This window comes from Eumetopias jubatus, unplaced genomic scaffold (genome assembly GCF_037043125.1).
Source record: "Eumetopias jubatus isolate StellerSeaLion01/CBP00866 unplaced genomic scaffold, mEumJub1_p1.0 scaffold_11, whole genome shotgun sequence".
Lineage (NCBI taxonomy): Eukaryota > Metazoa > Chordata > Mammalia > Carnivora > Otariidae > Eumetopias > Eumetopias jubatus.
In genome coordinates, this window is record NW_028274817.1 from 122,293,137 (window position 1) to 122,309,076 (window position 15,940).

Consider the following 15,940-nt stretch of genomic DNA (forward strand, 5'->3'; position numbering starts at 1 on the left):
ACTGATCCAGAAATATACCAATCCATGTATGGAAGCGTGACATAATACAGAGGTAGCACTACAGATCCTCCACTAACAGAGGGGCTCATCAATCAATGTGATGGGATGACTGGTGATCAATAGAAAAAAATAAAGCACATGGACTTTTCCTCTCATATCTAAAATAAACTTCATTACTGATAGATGAAGCATATGAAAAGGAAACCTGTAAGCAACTTTATAAGGAAATATACTGTAATGTTTCTCTGGGAAGGGAAAATGTTTGGACCTAATCCATCAAGAAATCCCCCAACATTCTAATCCACCCGGGGCACTTATTGGGTTACCTTCAGATTTAAAAACTCATGTGTGCATATGATTGAAACAATCTCATTCTTTACATAAAAGCATGTTCCATTAAGAGCAAATGCTTGACTCATTCTTCCCAATTTTCCAAGTTTCCAATGGACAAGTTTATGACTCAGCGAAATGCTCCCTGGATGCTGTTTAACCATTTTGTAAATGGAGTTGGTGACCTTGACCCAGAGTTCCTCCAAAGAATTGGGTTTTGATGAATGAACAATCAGATTAAGGTATCTGCATCAATCCTCTGTTCATCTACAATTATTAAAACTTAAAATTGCATAAGGCCCTTATGACCCGCCCCCTCTAAAGGGGGATGTAATCAAAAGAGAGTACTTCCCCAGCATGGATCTGGGAAGATAAAGGGCTTCTGTTTATAACTATGATGTGGAGGATGTGGCACAGACTCCCTTAGCAATTCAACCATTAGGGGAATAAAAAAACACAGCTCTGGAAATCATCGTGTGTTTAAGCTAAATACTTGCAGGAATCTTTCAAGAGATTATTTTCGTATACAAGCCATGCATTTTTAAAACACACCCTAGGAAAGAAATCCGGGTGCGAGGACCACTGATATGCACAGGTAAATTATTGTGTTTCCAAAGTTCTGTAATTGTGATGTTGTAAACTAGCCAGATCTCTCCTAAGACCAATAGAAGCAAGACGTTTCATTTTCGTAAACGCTCCAGCAAAAATATGTTTTTAATAATACAACCCTAAGTGTTCACTCTGATCGTCGGCACTGCAGTGCATCTGTCATAAAGCCTGCCTGGGAGCTGTGGTGCCCGGAGCCAGCGGAAAGAACAGAGGTGTACGAGGTAAACTTAGCCAAGGCAGCCCTCACCACTCGCTCCCCAGCCTACAGAGAGTTATTCCTGTACGCGTCTGAAGGGTCGCCCTTCTTCTGCCCCTAGAAACACAGTAAATGACTAAACTCTGAATTCTCTTCAATCTCTCCATGAAAACGACCTAAATGCCAACGTTACCTTGTGGGCTTTATTGAAAAAGCAATTTGTTGATTTATAGTTTGCACAGTTGCATAATATCAGAGAATGAGATTGGGAACCTACATCCCACTCTCTCTACTCCACAGGAAAATGTTCTCATTCTATACTCAGAGGCGCAAAGAAATTGTATGACTTCTTGATTGGTCAAAAAGTTGATCTAATCTCTCCCACCTCGTTAAGAGAGGGAGATGATCACACGCTTTCAACCCATCAAACCAGAACATGACAGTTTCTTCCATTCCGTCTCTTGTATGGCTTGGGCTTTTGGGTAAAGGCTCAGTCTTTATATCCTCACTGCCCCATGCTTTGCTCCTCACCAGGATGACATCCACATCTACAGGCAAACTACCATGACCTCATGGTGCTCGGGAGAAGGAAGACTTAGATCCACATGGGTTCCCTGAATGCTCCCACTCTTCTCTGCAGCAGAAGAAAGCTGTGTGGTCTGGCTCTTGGACTCCGTTACGTATCCGGGGAATCTGTCCCGCTGGGAGGGTGTGCCCTACGTCTCTGCTTTCCAAGCTGTACATGAAAGACTTCCCTCCCTCTCCCCAGCCTCTGTTGACCCTCTAACCGTCTCCGCACCTCAGTATCTCTTCATTACACTTGCATAAAATTCTCCATTCCCTACACGTCCCACAAAGGCTCACATGAGCCACAGGCCACGCCCCCAACCTACGAAGACAGGTCCTTCAGACAATGTCCCCTGTAACCAAGTGAGACTACGAGCCATTGTGAGAATTGGCTTTCTCTGAGAGCCTGTCATGGTCCCAGTAGACACCACGGAGACAGGATCCAGCACTCCAGGGCACTGTCATACTATCTCAATGTTTCTATAGCTCCATCCTAAAAGAGTTGAGAGAAATGAGGGTCCTGGTTTCTAATCACGACACAATTCTGCTTGCAGTCTATCAGGAAAAAGGGGTAGGCTTCCCAGTTCATTTCCCATGTCTTTGTCATATCCTCAGTCAGGATGGTGCCAAGAGCCCAGCTCAGCCTTAAGAACTGTTACAGCCTGAAAATTCGTGACCCTCCAAACCCTTTCCCCAGTGGGATGGTATTTGGAGGTGGGGGCATTGGCAGGTGATTAGGTCATGAAGAGAGAACCCTCAGAATGGGTTTAGTGCCATTATTAAATAGACCCTAGCGAGCTCCCTCACCACTTCTGCAATGTGAGGAAATAGCAAGAAGACAGCCATCTACGAACCAGGAAACATGCTCTCACAAGACAGTGAATCTTCCAATGCCTTGGATTTCCAGCCTCCAGAACTACGAGAAATGAATTTCTGTTGGGTATACGCCACCGAGTCTGTGGTATCTGTTATAGCAGCCCAAAAGGACTTAGACACGGGCAGGAATTCTCATGACACCACTGAAGAAGCCTGATTTGGCCAGACATTGCAATTGAAATGTATTATTCAAGGGATCTGAGAACCAGATTAATAAAAACAAAAATATTGTCCTAGTTAGTCACATCTCACATAGCAAGAGTGCAAAGAATGTCACCCAGTGGAAGAACACTCCCTGAGTTTCGAGCCAATTTCATCTCATGCCTTCTCCACTCTTTTATTTACTATTTAACAACTCTTTAACAATGCCACACCATAGCAATATATACCAACCGGGGCCGTAACATGATACTCCACGCCATTCCTCATGCCTGCGCATGAACCCTTTCCAATGACAACACTCAAAGAGGCTTTCAGTATAGGTTAGTTGAAGTCAAAGTATTTCATGCAGGACCAAGCTTGGGAACTGATTATTTATCCATTTTCAGGCCCCTGGGAGTCTCATCTTTGGACCCACTGCAATATCTCAATTCAGGGGCTGCTGGGGCAAGGATGTTTTGTCTAGACGCACATAAGGATCACTAACAGAATTACAGACCACTTTCCAAGTAAGTTCAATATTGCGATGTGATAAAAATAAAAATGAAAGTTGTCGGATAGGAAGTAAGGGATCCTCGGTGAGACGGTGATGAAGAGGGCGGCACAGAGAGGTCTGTGGCTCGGGCCAGATGAACTGTCCACGGAATAGCATCTGATCAGTTGAAAGGCTGCAACCTGCCACAGCCACCTTATCTTCGTAATTATTGATCACTCCTCTGAGCAGGACCATGTTGCCAGACAGAAAAGAGGATGCTGAGCCCAGCCATCTCACTCTGATTTTAACTGAGGCTCTGGATCCCCCACTCTCATTGGGTGAACGCAGGGCCCCAAAGTAAAGGCAATCTTGCAAATCTGTTAGGGCAACTAACGGGAACTGGTCGCTGCCCCCAGAGAAACACAGATCTGAATCCGTGTGCAGAGCTGGTGATGGGGAATGGAAATGAGGAAGAAACGACGGCTGGGGCAGGGCCAACGGGTGATGGGGATGGGTGTGTTCTCTACATGAAAGGGTGTGCAGGTGTCACGAAATGCAAACCCCAGGGCAAGGAAGAGGGCAGCCCACAGAACCTCCAGACAGCCTCGAGGGCAGGGGGATCTGCCGCCTGCTAGCTGTTTGACCAGGGGACAATTTACCATCTCGCGGGCCGTTCCTCACGGACAAACTGAGAATAGTCACACCTAACTGTCAGCACTGTCTGTAGGGTTAGAGACAAGTCCTCATCATAAATCCAGTCCTGGACAAGAGGCAACTCCTCCCTAAGGACAGCACTGCCCATTTGGTATAAGCATGGGAAATGATTACTTTCTTTTTATACCACAGGCCCCTTTTGTTTATGATTCCATAGCGTATACCATCTGTGGTGTAGGAACCCATTGGTCAAATCAAGCAGTGGAAGTACATTGGTAAATTCACTTAATACATTTTATTATTATTATTATTTATTTGATAGAGAGAGTGTGCGCACAAGCAGGGGAAGTGCCAGGCAGAGGGAGAGGGAGAAGCAGACTCCCTGCTCAGCAGGGAGCCTGATATGGGGCTCGACCCTAGGACCGTGGGATCATGACCTGAGCCAAAGGTAGATGCTTCACCGACTGAGCCACCAAAGCACCCCCACATAATACATTAAAAAAAAATATATATATATATAGTCGATTAATTTCCAGCTCTGTCCCTTACTAACTGGTTGACACGTTGTAATTTATTTAAGCTCTCAGAGTCTCCACTCCCTTGGCTCCATAAAGGAAGTGTTTCATGAGGTTTTGTGAAAATTCAAAAATGACATGTGTAAAGAAAAAAATGTATGTGCATTTCTATATATGCATACAAAGATGTGTGCATATATGATTATAAATATATATACACATGATACAGGCATATTTGCAAACATGCATACATGTACGCTCATATATGTATGTGTCCAAACATATAAATATTATTTCATTTCCATTTCTTTTGTCAAAATCTCAGCAAGTAAGACTCTCTTATGCTCTATTTGTCACAGAAAGTAGCCTTCTATCACTTGTCATTATAGTGAAGGTCACTTGTGAATTTGTGTTTAGGAAACATTTTCCGGAGCCACCTGGCTGGCTCAGTCGAGAGAGAATGTAACTTTTCATCTCGGGGTTGTGAGTTCAGGCCCATGTTGGGTGTAGAGATGAAAAAAAAAGAAAAGAAGAGAAGAGAGGAGAGGAGAGGAAAAGAGAGGAGAAGAGAGGGGAGGGGAGGGAAAGGGAAGAGAAGAGACAAGAAGAGAAAAGACAAAGGAAAAGAAAGAAAAGAAAAGAAAAAAGAAAAGAGAAGAAAAGAAAAGATTTCCCATATGAACTCACTGCACATTGACCATTGGTATAAGCTCCTATCACACCAAGTTACACAGTTGTCCAATTATTTCGATCTTAAAGGGTTATATTGCACTTTCTAGGTCAGGTTCGCAGCTTTCTATAAATCTTAGGACTTCTGAATATACAGTCTGATACCAACATTTTATAGCATGTCTATCCATCTTTGAACAACACATTCTGCGTCACTGCTATAACCCAAGCTTGAGTAACATCCCATCAATGAAAACACAGGTATGCATGTCTCTGAGTTAATACACTTAGTTTATTATTCATACCCTGTGTTTTGGCCATACCCATACCTGAAGTTATACTTGTGGATTCATCTCTGTTTCCTCTGTGTGTGTGTGTGTGTGTGTGTGTGTGTGTGTGAATAAGATTTCAGCTACATCATAGTGTCATTTGTGTTTTACACTGCCTTTGGAACTTGACTCACTGTTTAGGGAAGAAATGAACAGAGTAAGAATTTCTAGACCTTATACTGTTCCTGTGTTTCAGTTATTCTGCTTTTAAAACCACATTAAGACCACCTGTAATGGCCCACATGGTAAGAGTGTCATGGTACAATTCACTTCAATGTTTGTCTCTCCAGGACGGTGTACTGAAGAAATATGAGGGAAGTGACAACGCGGTCTTAATGAAGATCATGCCACACAAAGGACCATTTCCCAGACTAATGGCCCCTTTCAGCTACATAAATGCCAAGGCAAGGCAGGGGGCCTTCAGCGGGTTACAACTTTCTAATTCTGTGAGCTTCCTTCTGTAGCGGACACTGATTTACGTAACAAAACTCAGTGCATTGGATAGAGAGTGCACTGGATAGAGAGCAATGGTTTGCTCACTTCCTAGCAGAGCTATTTTTCTCTTTGTCTTAGACCCTGGTTTTCATTCATTGATCTTCTCAAAAAAGGTCTTTAAGAGCATGTTCTACATCTCCATAGGTGAAATATTTGATCATTGAGTTAAGTTTTGCTTTATACTGTTTTGCTTTCACGATATTTGACAGGAATTATCACGATGATGTTGCTTCTCCAAGTTTCAGCTTGGGGAGGGAGCAATGACTTCAACTGTGGGCCTGATATTAATGCAGAGTACGGGCTCCCACTCCAGACTGACCAAATGACATTCTGAAGCCTTAACAAGATTGCCAGCTGATCTGTGTATGTCTTAAAGTTCAGGAAGCAAAAAAGGGAGGCATGGCAAGGCATCTCATTTTGTAAATTCAGTCCAGTGCTTTTCAAATTTGGACACATGTTAAAAATCACATAAGAAAATTTAACAAGAGATTTTGTTACAGTTTTTCCATGGAAGCACTGGCACTTTTTAAATGTACCCCTCCAAAAAAATAAATAAATAAATGTACCCCTCCTTTGGGCTAAGGTGCAACTGCCAAGGTTAAGAACTGTTCTAATTAGTATTAAGAAAATTTAAAAAAAAAATCCCTAGGCTTTGCAAAACACAAAGTATGAAAATTGATTTGTATGCACATATGTACCCACACACACTCACATGCAAATTTTTTTACCGGACCAAACAGCTGATCATGGATGATTAGAATTAAAAAAACAAGTAGTATAGGGGTGCCTGGCTGGCTCAGTCAGTAGAGCATGACTCTTGATCTCTCGGGGTTGTGAGTTTGAGCCCCACACTGGCTGTAGAGATTACTTAAAAATAAAATCTCTTAAAAAATCCTTTAAAAATGCAAGTAGTATAAAACAACATGAACTGAGTGGATTTGAAAGTATTCACAAGGAGAACCCAGACATGATTAGGACCAAGTGGAGTTTTTGACTATCGAGAATGTTTACGCCTAAGTGCCATACAAGCATCTAGTTCTGAGTATTTAAAGATGCTGACACCTGCACACATCAAGACCTGAAGGATCTGAGATCATTCCCTACCTGCAAGTCAACAGGCTACCTGCCACAGCTGCATGATTGTTGGCAGAAGACGAGAGATCCCGGGTCAGAGAAGAAGGAAAGATTATTATTCACAACACAGCAAGAGGAGAAATACTACCATATTTTCATCAGTTCTGCCTGCCCCAGTGTCCTTCAGGGTGAAGCAGAGGTGCTGGGATGGAAGCCTACAGGTGCTGTGGGTTACATGACAGGAGAGGAATCCTGAGCTTGAGGAAACTGAATGCTTTAAAATGGGAAGTAGGCACTGAACACCAGTGTGGTGCCGCCATCTTCCCAGGAACACATTTCCAAGGGAACAAAAAATACCGTATCAAAGTTGTGAAGGATTTAGTTTGCTAGAGTTTTAACTAATTCCAATAGGTCAGGTCATCTAAATGTAATAACAGTAAAAAAAAATAACAGAGAAAACAATTTGCAGTCTAAATTCATGAAAACTGGGTTAGGCAGATGTACTTTTCGATTAGGACTTCTTAACAAATGATTTTGTCTTTTTGTGTCCAATCCAGCCAAAATTTTAAACAGTAATTCAAGTATCTGTGGGTATTCTCCTATCACTTTCATTAAATCATCTTTATAAATTAGAAGTTTATTAAGTATGTCTTGACACTTAACATATTAATAAATACAAGTCAAATATTAATGCTTATGTACCATAATAAAACACTGAAACTGAAAATCTGTAAAAAGGAGACATTAACCATATAATTATCTTTTCACATGGGAATTTGCTGGTGACATAAAATGGAAACAACAGGAATGACAACTGGTATCCATTAAGTGATAGTAATTTGCCAGGCACTGCACTAAGCTTTGGGTGTAAGTGTTCCCTGTAATGTTAACAAAACCTTGGCACCCGTTGTGTTACAGGCGTACCTATTTCATGCATGAAGATGTAGAGGTTTACAGAGCCTGCCTAGTTTAAAAAAAAATCACATTAACTGCAGCAAAGCTCTGAAGGCAGACATGACCAAGCTATTGACATCCACATTTCTGTTAACGAAAACACAAATAAACAGCATCTTAACCAGGGACCCTAAACGCATCTGATTCTATAGACAAAGTAATCGTTTCATATTTCTTGCACCTGGGTATACTTGAAACCATTATATTGTATTTCTCTTTGCAGTGGATTGAAAACTATTTAAAAGGAGAAAACACCTAAATTAGTGCCACCTAAGCCTTATGTAAAATTACACGGTATTTAGGGTCTCCTGGATGCTAGAAACACAGGCACATTTTCATCCATTGTCTCACTTTATGAAAACAAAAATCTAAAAATGTGCACAATCTCGTTTTTTAAACAATAAAGCTTATCCTTTGTTTTTCATTCACATTTCCTCTTCATGCAGGCATACATTTTACAGCTGCAATCTTGCCATGAATAAAATTTGAGTTTTGTCTTTGTCATTTAATGGACACAAATATTTTGTTCTTATATAAACATAGGGATTATCATTTTAATGGCTGTGCATTAGTTCTGTCAGTTTACAAAAACATTTCTCACTCATTTATCCATTAACATGGGGTTGTTTTTAATTCCCTTCTTCATTCTTTTGGGTTATTTCCCAGTTACATATATACATATATATATACATATATACAAAAGCAATATTAGACAGTAAAGTAGGTATTCATTTATAAGCCACTTGAAAGGTCTTTATCAAACGGCCATTCAGAAACTTTGAACCATTATCTCTCTGCTTTGTCCAGCTCCTCTCCTGACTTCTTATCCAAGAAGAACCAGCACAGTCTCTTGAGTCTTTCACAGTAACAAACTCTTTAGAGAAAGTTCGATTTACTCTCCATCTTGCGATGGCTTCTGCCCCAGCTTCCAACACTCCAGCCACACATCTCCCCCGCCCCGCCGCAAACTGCCGACACAAGCAGGACTTGAGAGTTATGGAAAAATTCTCAGAGAAGAGAGAGAATTTCCTTGAAGGACAGGCAGGTAAAATGCAGATTCCGATTCTGTAGGCCTGAGAATCTGCATTCCTAACAAGCTCGGAGGTTATGCTCCTGATTTGGGGACCAGACCTTGAGCCACAAACAAATGGGCCACTGGTTCTCCAATCAGGCTGTGCAGGAAAATCACCGAGAGGGGTTGAACATTACTCTGGCTAAAAATCCTGAAATTGAGAACTACACTGCTTCTCAACAAGGGCAGTTCTCTTCCCCAGTGGATCACTGGCAATATCTGGACACATTTTTGGTTATCACAACGGAGACAAGGGATGCTAGGTTACATTCATGGAAATGTTCAAGGTTGGAGATGCCGCTCAATACCTTGCAGAGCACAGGACAGCCCCGGAGAAAGCATTATCCAGCCCCAATGTCAACGCTTGCAACTTTGAGAAACCCTTGGGGAGCTCTTACTCCAAATCATGCCCAATACATCTGCTGTTTACTGGTTCAAAATTAACATCAAAATACTTCACTGATGGATGATTGGCTAATATATGTTGAAACATGGTAACTGAGCAATTGGTGTTAATAATTGTTTTTTTGTAATGTGATATAGAACAGTAAAAGCCAGTGCTGTATTCAGTTCTCTTATCAAATACAACAGGACGGGAGAGCAGAAGTCTGCCTATTTTGGCAAATTTTGGAGTGCTCGGCCTTGTAATTGTTCTTTCATTTAAACCACGAATCCTGCAAGGCAGATTTCTGAGAATGATTCATTGTGCTGTGATGCTTTTAAATCTCAAATTCTGTAGGAAAAGCTTCTGTGTGTTTTAACATTGTTGTTCTTTGTATTGTGCAGTGTAGCTAAGTGCTTTATAAACAGGGTGGTTTATGACCTACTTGAAAAGTAAACTACCCTACATCTGCAGGATGAAAGTGGAGGCTGGCTTGTACCACTGAATCAAAGAGATAAAGTTAGCACTCTGCAGAAAGTTGCAGGGGATGCTTCTTGGAGAACCACTCAGGAAGGACTTTTTATGAATTTTATTTCATGCAGTAGCTTATCTTGTATTTTCTATATTTCCTTTGGAGCTCTGCAAAAATTCTTCACAGAAGGAAAAAAAAAAAAACCCCTCAGTTGGCATTTTTACTGAAGCACAGAAACCAGATATATGAATCAAACAAATGAAAAGAAAGCGTATTTGTCACCCAGAACTCCAGAAGCAGAAAATCAAAAGACTGGAAAAGAGTAATTATCAGGAAGTTTTATAAAATTCCAAAAAATGACATTAATGAGTCTTCAGTGCTGATTCCAAATGTTCACTCATAGCTCTACATAAGTAAAAAAACATACGAATAAGCCAATGACCATCAAATTCTTTTTTTGACCATCAACTTTTGATAAGTGTGTGTATATATGTGTGTATGTGCAGGATGGACTTACGAATGCCGAGGTTCAGGGGTCAGATTTTAAGCTTAGGTTGAGGTTATTCTAACATAGGAAAATGCATCTATTTTATTTTGCCACCTTATTATAAGATAAGAAGACAAAAAAAGGAAAAAAAAAACAGTAGTTCGAGAATAGAGGGTATCATGAACAGAATGACTATCATTCCCAATCGTTGAATGGACCAACCAATAATCACCACTGATTGCTAAATATTCAACAGTGTTAGGTCATTACAGAGACTCAAAGTCCAAAGGAGCTTATTTAAATACTTCTAAAGTAGTCTACGTATGAAACAGATTCAGACTGTAACGTCCCCCTCTTTATTTTTGGCTTACGAAATAAATTACAGTCTAGTCCCAGCACATTTAAAACATCTTCCCAGGACATCACAATGGGCCCTCCGATTTTCTGCAAGACCTCTGTGCTGTTCCTCCAGGCAAGAGGTGCTCCAGCTGCCGAGACCAAATCAAAGAAAACCTTAGCCAGACCCGCTCTAAGGAGTACTGTGGTGGTGGATGTTGGGCACATTCCACTTTTGCAGTCAGGCACTTCACAGAAAGACCACACGTGGTTGGGCCGGTACAGCACTTTCAAGTTTGCGACATAGAACCAATGTCCCAAAGGAAGTTGTCCATTGTGTCTATCACCCTTCGTCTGGTTATGCAGGAAGTGAACTAGTGGTGTGGCTAGAGAACGTCCCTTCACAGCTGGCTTCCCTGATGAGACTCCTGCTCACACTGTCACCATGCCTTGCATTTCTGCCCACCAAGCCCAAGACTACAGGTGTTGGCTTGAGAGCTTTTGGGCAGGGTGGTGTGGTCATGACAGTGAATGTCTGATGACTTTACTCAAGGAAAATGAGGAACATGATGCCTGATTTCATGAAGCCAAGACTGTGGGTCAGCGAGTGTCTTTAATCTCTAACTTCAGATCGAATTTCCCATCATCAGAGCTCCCCGCAGTGGCCAAGTCCTCCACCAATGAGAAAATGGGCCACTCTGCAGATGGATTGGCCACTGCCTTCGCTGTTTCCCAAATGGACCAGGATGAGTACACCCTGTGCTTACACAGCTTGGCCAAGAAAGCACAGGACTCCTGTCTGATGTCCTACCCTCCAAAGTACCAGGAAAAGATACAGTTCACAAAGATGATGGCATTTCTCCTTCCTCTCCTGAGCAGATGGCCACACTCAAGGCTGCATTCATCAAGCCCTATGGCACACAGATGACTGCAAATTCTTCTCTCCTGACTGATGGTGGATCTGCAATGCTGATTACAGCAAAAGAAAAAGCTCTGGCCAAGCATGATCATCTGAAGGCATACGGGAGAGAGTTTTGTGTATGTTTCTCAGGATCCAAAAGATCAACCTTAACTTGGACCCACATATCCAAAAGTCCTAGAAAAGGCAGTATGAACAATGAATGATATTGATGCTTTGGAGTCTCATGAACTCTTCTCAAGTCAGATGCTGGCTAATTTTAAAGCCGTGGATTCTGACTGGGTTGCACAAAACTACCCAGAAAGAAAAACCAAGGTTGGATCACATCCTTTGGAGAAGTTTAACAACTGGAGTGGACGGCTGTCCCTGGGACACCACTTTGGAGCTAATGGCTGCCAGTTGGTCAAGGTGGCTGCCAAGAGATCATGTAAGGCTTAGGGGCTGCCTGTGCAGATGGAGCGCAGGGCCATGCTACATCAGTGCAAGCTTATCCAAAATAAGAGAAACAAAGGTGACATGGGGGCTGCCTGGGTGGCTCAGATGGTTGGGCATCTGCCTTCGGCTCAGGTCATGATCCCAGGGTCCTGGGATCAAGCTCCACATTGGGCTCCTGGCTCAGCGGGGAGTCTGCTTCTCCCTCTCCCTCTGCCTCTCCCCCAGCTCATGCTCTTGCCCTCTCTCTCTTTGTATCTCTGTGTCTCAAATGAATCAATAAAATCTTTTTTTTAAAAAAAAAAGGTGACATGGAACACTCACATTAGGCAGGGTAAATGAAATCTGGATCTCCCAGCTCCTCTTAGGAAAACACAATTTGTGGCCTTCTGTGAAATATTTTGGAATTAAGCCTTGCTAGTGTTCCGAGCTTTCCAGTAATCACAGCTTACCATTATTGCTCTTGGAGGGATTTCTTAGTGAACAGATTATCACGCACTGATACGTTTAAGCAACTGTTTTTGGTCTCTATCTTCATTAAAGACTAACTGAGTGGTTGCAATTTGGGAAAGAGGTTAGCTGAGATTTGGAATCGTCTTTGTAACATTTCCAAATTTTACTCCTTCCTATTTGTGACCTAAAGATAAGTGTTTTCTATAACACACAAACCAATGTGCCTAAGGAAGCTTACTAGTGAAATGATAATTCAGTTTAAATGTCACTGAAAACTTAGAGCAAATGTTTAGCATTTAACCTTAATGAGGTGAAAAATCATTAGAGAAAAAACAGAAATAAATTATATAGTATATTTCATTTTTTTTCTTATTAAAAAGAGAATTGGGAGGTCTCAGCTAACTTCCCCAAGTCTGTGATGGGGATTTGTGAGTAACTAATATTTATTGAGTAGGTGCTGTGATTTTTTGTTTTTTTACATTTCTTGCATATTTCGTCTTCACAGAAACACACTGAAGTAACATGGAATCTGTAGAGAAAAAAAGTGAGATGTGAATTATCTTTGCAGGAGGACACATAGCCAATATTGGGATTGGTGTCTGAACCCAAAGCGGAGGGTCTTGGACCATTTCCTACTCTCTCATGTCACTAGGGGTCTGCCTCCATATTTTCCAGGAGGTGGCTACCCAAACTCATTTGAATGTGTATTTTGACTGGAAACCTGGGCTGGTCTCCCAGGCCTTTCCGCCAACCTACTGCTGGTGCAGATTGATTAGTTAAGAGGTAACAGCCAATGTGGATGGAGGAGGTCACCGAGACAACTGGATGACTTAAACCACAGCCAGCTCCCAAATAGGGCACTGGACCTTGTCTCTACATTTGGATTTCTGATTCTCCTCAGCGATCTGACTGCCTTCTCTCTGGGGTAGAGCTTTGTAGTGGGGACTTTCAAACAATCCAGAGCTAACTGGGATGTCCTGCCAGATTTGGGGACGACCCACTGCGTTAACATCATTTTACTAGTGTGCCCCTCTTCAGGTTGTCCACCAGCACTGAACAGTCATGTGAGGACGTGTGGAGACCTTGAGTGAGTCACACACAGCACAAGAACCAGAATCATAACCTTGTGAGGTTCAGAAAAGCAGAGAGAGATTTTTGGAGGAAACAAAGGAGCCCCAGACATGGATTGGCTCCTGGGCTTTGACCAAAGCCCCCGATAATGGCAAGTAGTGACCCTGCCCGCGCCCCCCCCACCGCCATGCTCTCCCAGGACTTATCAGCAGAATCATGTGATAAAGCATTCTGTAAATGGATCATGGAAAAACCCGTAAATCTAATCACTCCATACACATTGTTACACCGTGTGCTTTTTTGATGTTAACAATGCAGACGCTCCTTGTAGGCACATATTTTGGACCTTTGTGACTTTAGAGGTTAATTCCTATTCATTATTACCAAATAATTATTTATTGTTTAATTTTATAATACATGTTTATGTCACATTAATCAAATGTGTGTGTGTGAGTGTGTGTCTATTCAGGACATCATCCCCTATTTTGGTCATATTTACCTTAAAAGAATCCTTTTAAATAAAATTGTTTGCTTCCCATAGGTTTCCAAGGACTTTCAAGCCTTGATTTATCGACAATTATCTGTGTAGGACTAAATAGGTGTCCTTTATTGAAATGCCAGACTTAAGCACTTTAAACTTTGAATTTTCCAGCTCTGTAGAGTTGGCTCTCATGCATTACAGTGAGGATATGCTCTCTCTTTAGGGTCATCAGCTTAAAGATGAGCAAAGGGTGTTCGGCTAAATTAGGTGTACAAGGAGACATTAGCATGTGGGCTCAATTCCAGGCAGGCAGGCAGGTGATTTCTTGTGAAGGCAGAGCTCCAAATATTGGTTTACCGGTGGAACCCATGTAGAGAGGATGTGCTGCAGGGGAGGGCAGAGGGAAGAATGCTGAGGGTGGGGTTATTCTGAGGGTGTGGCTAGGGTCGGGGCATGGATATGGAGCTGTGTGCACTACAAACTTCTCCTATAGCATGGAGCCTGACTCTGAGGATGCCCGGCTGGCTGACACAGGGGGACATCACATGCACCAAGGACAGGCAGTATGCGAGATCAAGTGACAGGGGCCCAAGCCTTGTCAGCCTTATGAATAAGTGATGGGGAAGCCACAAGGAATCCCCTGTAGGTACAGGGAGGATTCAGAAAGGGAAGCCAAATGGCAAGATCCCAGCTAGGATGCCAACCCATGCCCTCAGTGTAGACACAAGCTTTATGTGGGCCCAGAACATTTTTCTCCAGGTGATTCCATATGAAGCTGCAAAGCTGACCCGGACATACAGAAGACTGGATGTAAATATGACAGTGAATAGATGTGTGTGAAGTTGTCATAAGCCATTTGGCTGAAGGGAATATCTACAACGTGCCTGATGCTGATGCAGCAGGCTGACGTCACCACCTTGCACGGATGTCCTAACATCAGATGCGACAGTGCTGGGCTCTTCAGAATCAACATCTGTTGCCTTTCCCCCATCAGTACAACCACGTGTTCCAAAAAGTAGATTTGTGCAGAACGTGTGTTTGCTGCCAACTCACCCAGACATGCCCCTAAAAGAAATACTGGAAGACTTCACAGGATTCAGGAGCATCTCAGGTATCTGCAGGTCACTCTATATTTTAACTCCTCTTTCGTGAAGAGTTGAGTAATAAGTCAAAATGTACATCTTCCCCAAAGGACAGATTCTTGTCGTGTATATGCCGAACGCAATATGAAGAACCTCTGTGGTTGTGATTAAAACAAACAAAAACAAAACAAAACAAAACAAAACAAAACACAAGTATCTGGCTCTATGAGATTACTTATTTTTACTGATATTTTTTAAATGTATGGGGAAATGTTGCTACGCTCTAAGTGATTTAAACCATCCTCAAGTTAAGTTTTGACTTAATGCCTTCCTCTGGCCATCTTTGTATGAATTAATCATCACAGCCGCCAGGCATCGGGCTATCAGTGGGAGGGAGTGAGTGCCAGAAATTAAGTACGTGTTTGTTCAAAACATGAAATCATAAGATTTAAGTTAAATTGAGAGCACAGCAAGGAAATGGTTTCCCTGACTGTGACAGAAATGAACACCTCACACCATCATCTACTAATAATGTACCACAGTAAAATGTTATTACAATGAAGCGTCCCTTTGATGAGCCACCTGTTGAAGTTTTCAGAAAAGAAACAGACAAAATCACATTAAGTTATTTTTTCCTGCATATCCCCCATAGGCATAATAAAAATCTCAAAAATAGTTTGAAATACCACCACTGTGAAAGATGGTAACAGTAGCAGCAGGAAAAAAAAAACCCATATTCTAAAAATTTATCTCAACTTTTATTAGCACTTGGGGAAGGAAAAGAAGGAAAAAAAATGAGGTGAATTTCTCAAATGCGTCTCTTTTAATCTGCAAATACTCATTTCTTTCAA

At 41.9% G+C, this 15,940-nt stretch overlaps 1 pseudogene; it reads left to right on the forward strand.

Moving 5' to 3' along the window:
• The window catches only part of LOC114218056 (trifunctional enzyme subunit beta, mitochondrial-like), a 58,947-nt pseudogene extending 46,877 nt beyond the window's left edge, over positions 1–12,070 (forward strand).
• The last annotated feature ends 3,870 nt before the right edge of the window (positions 12,071–15,940 follow it).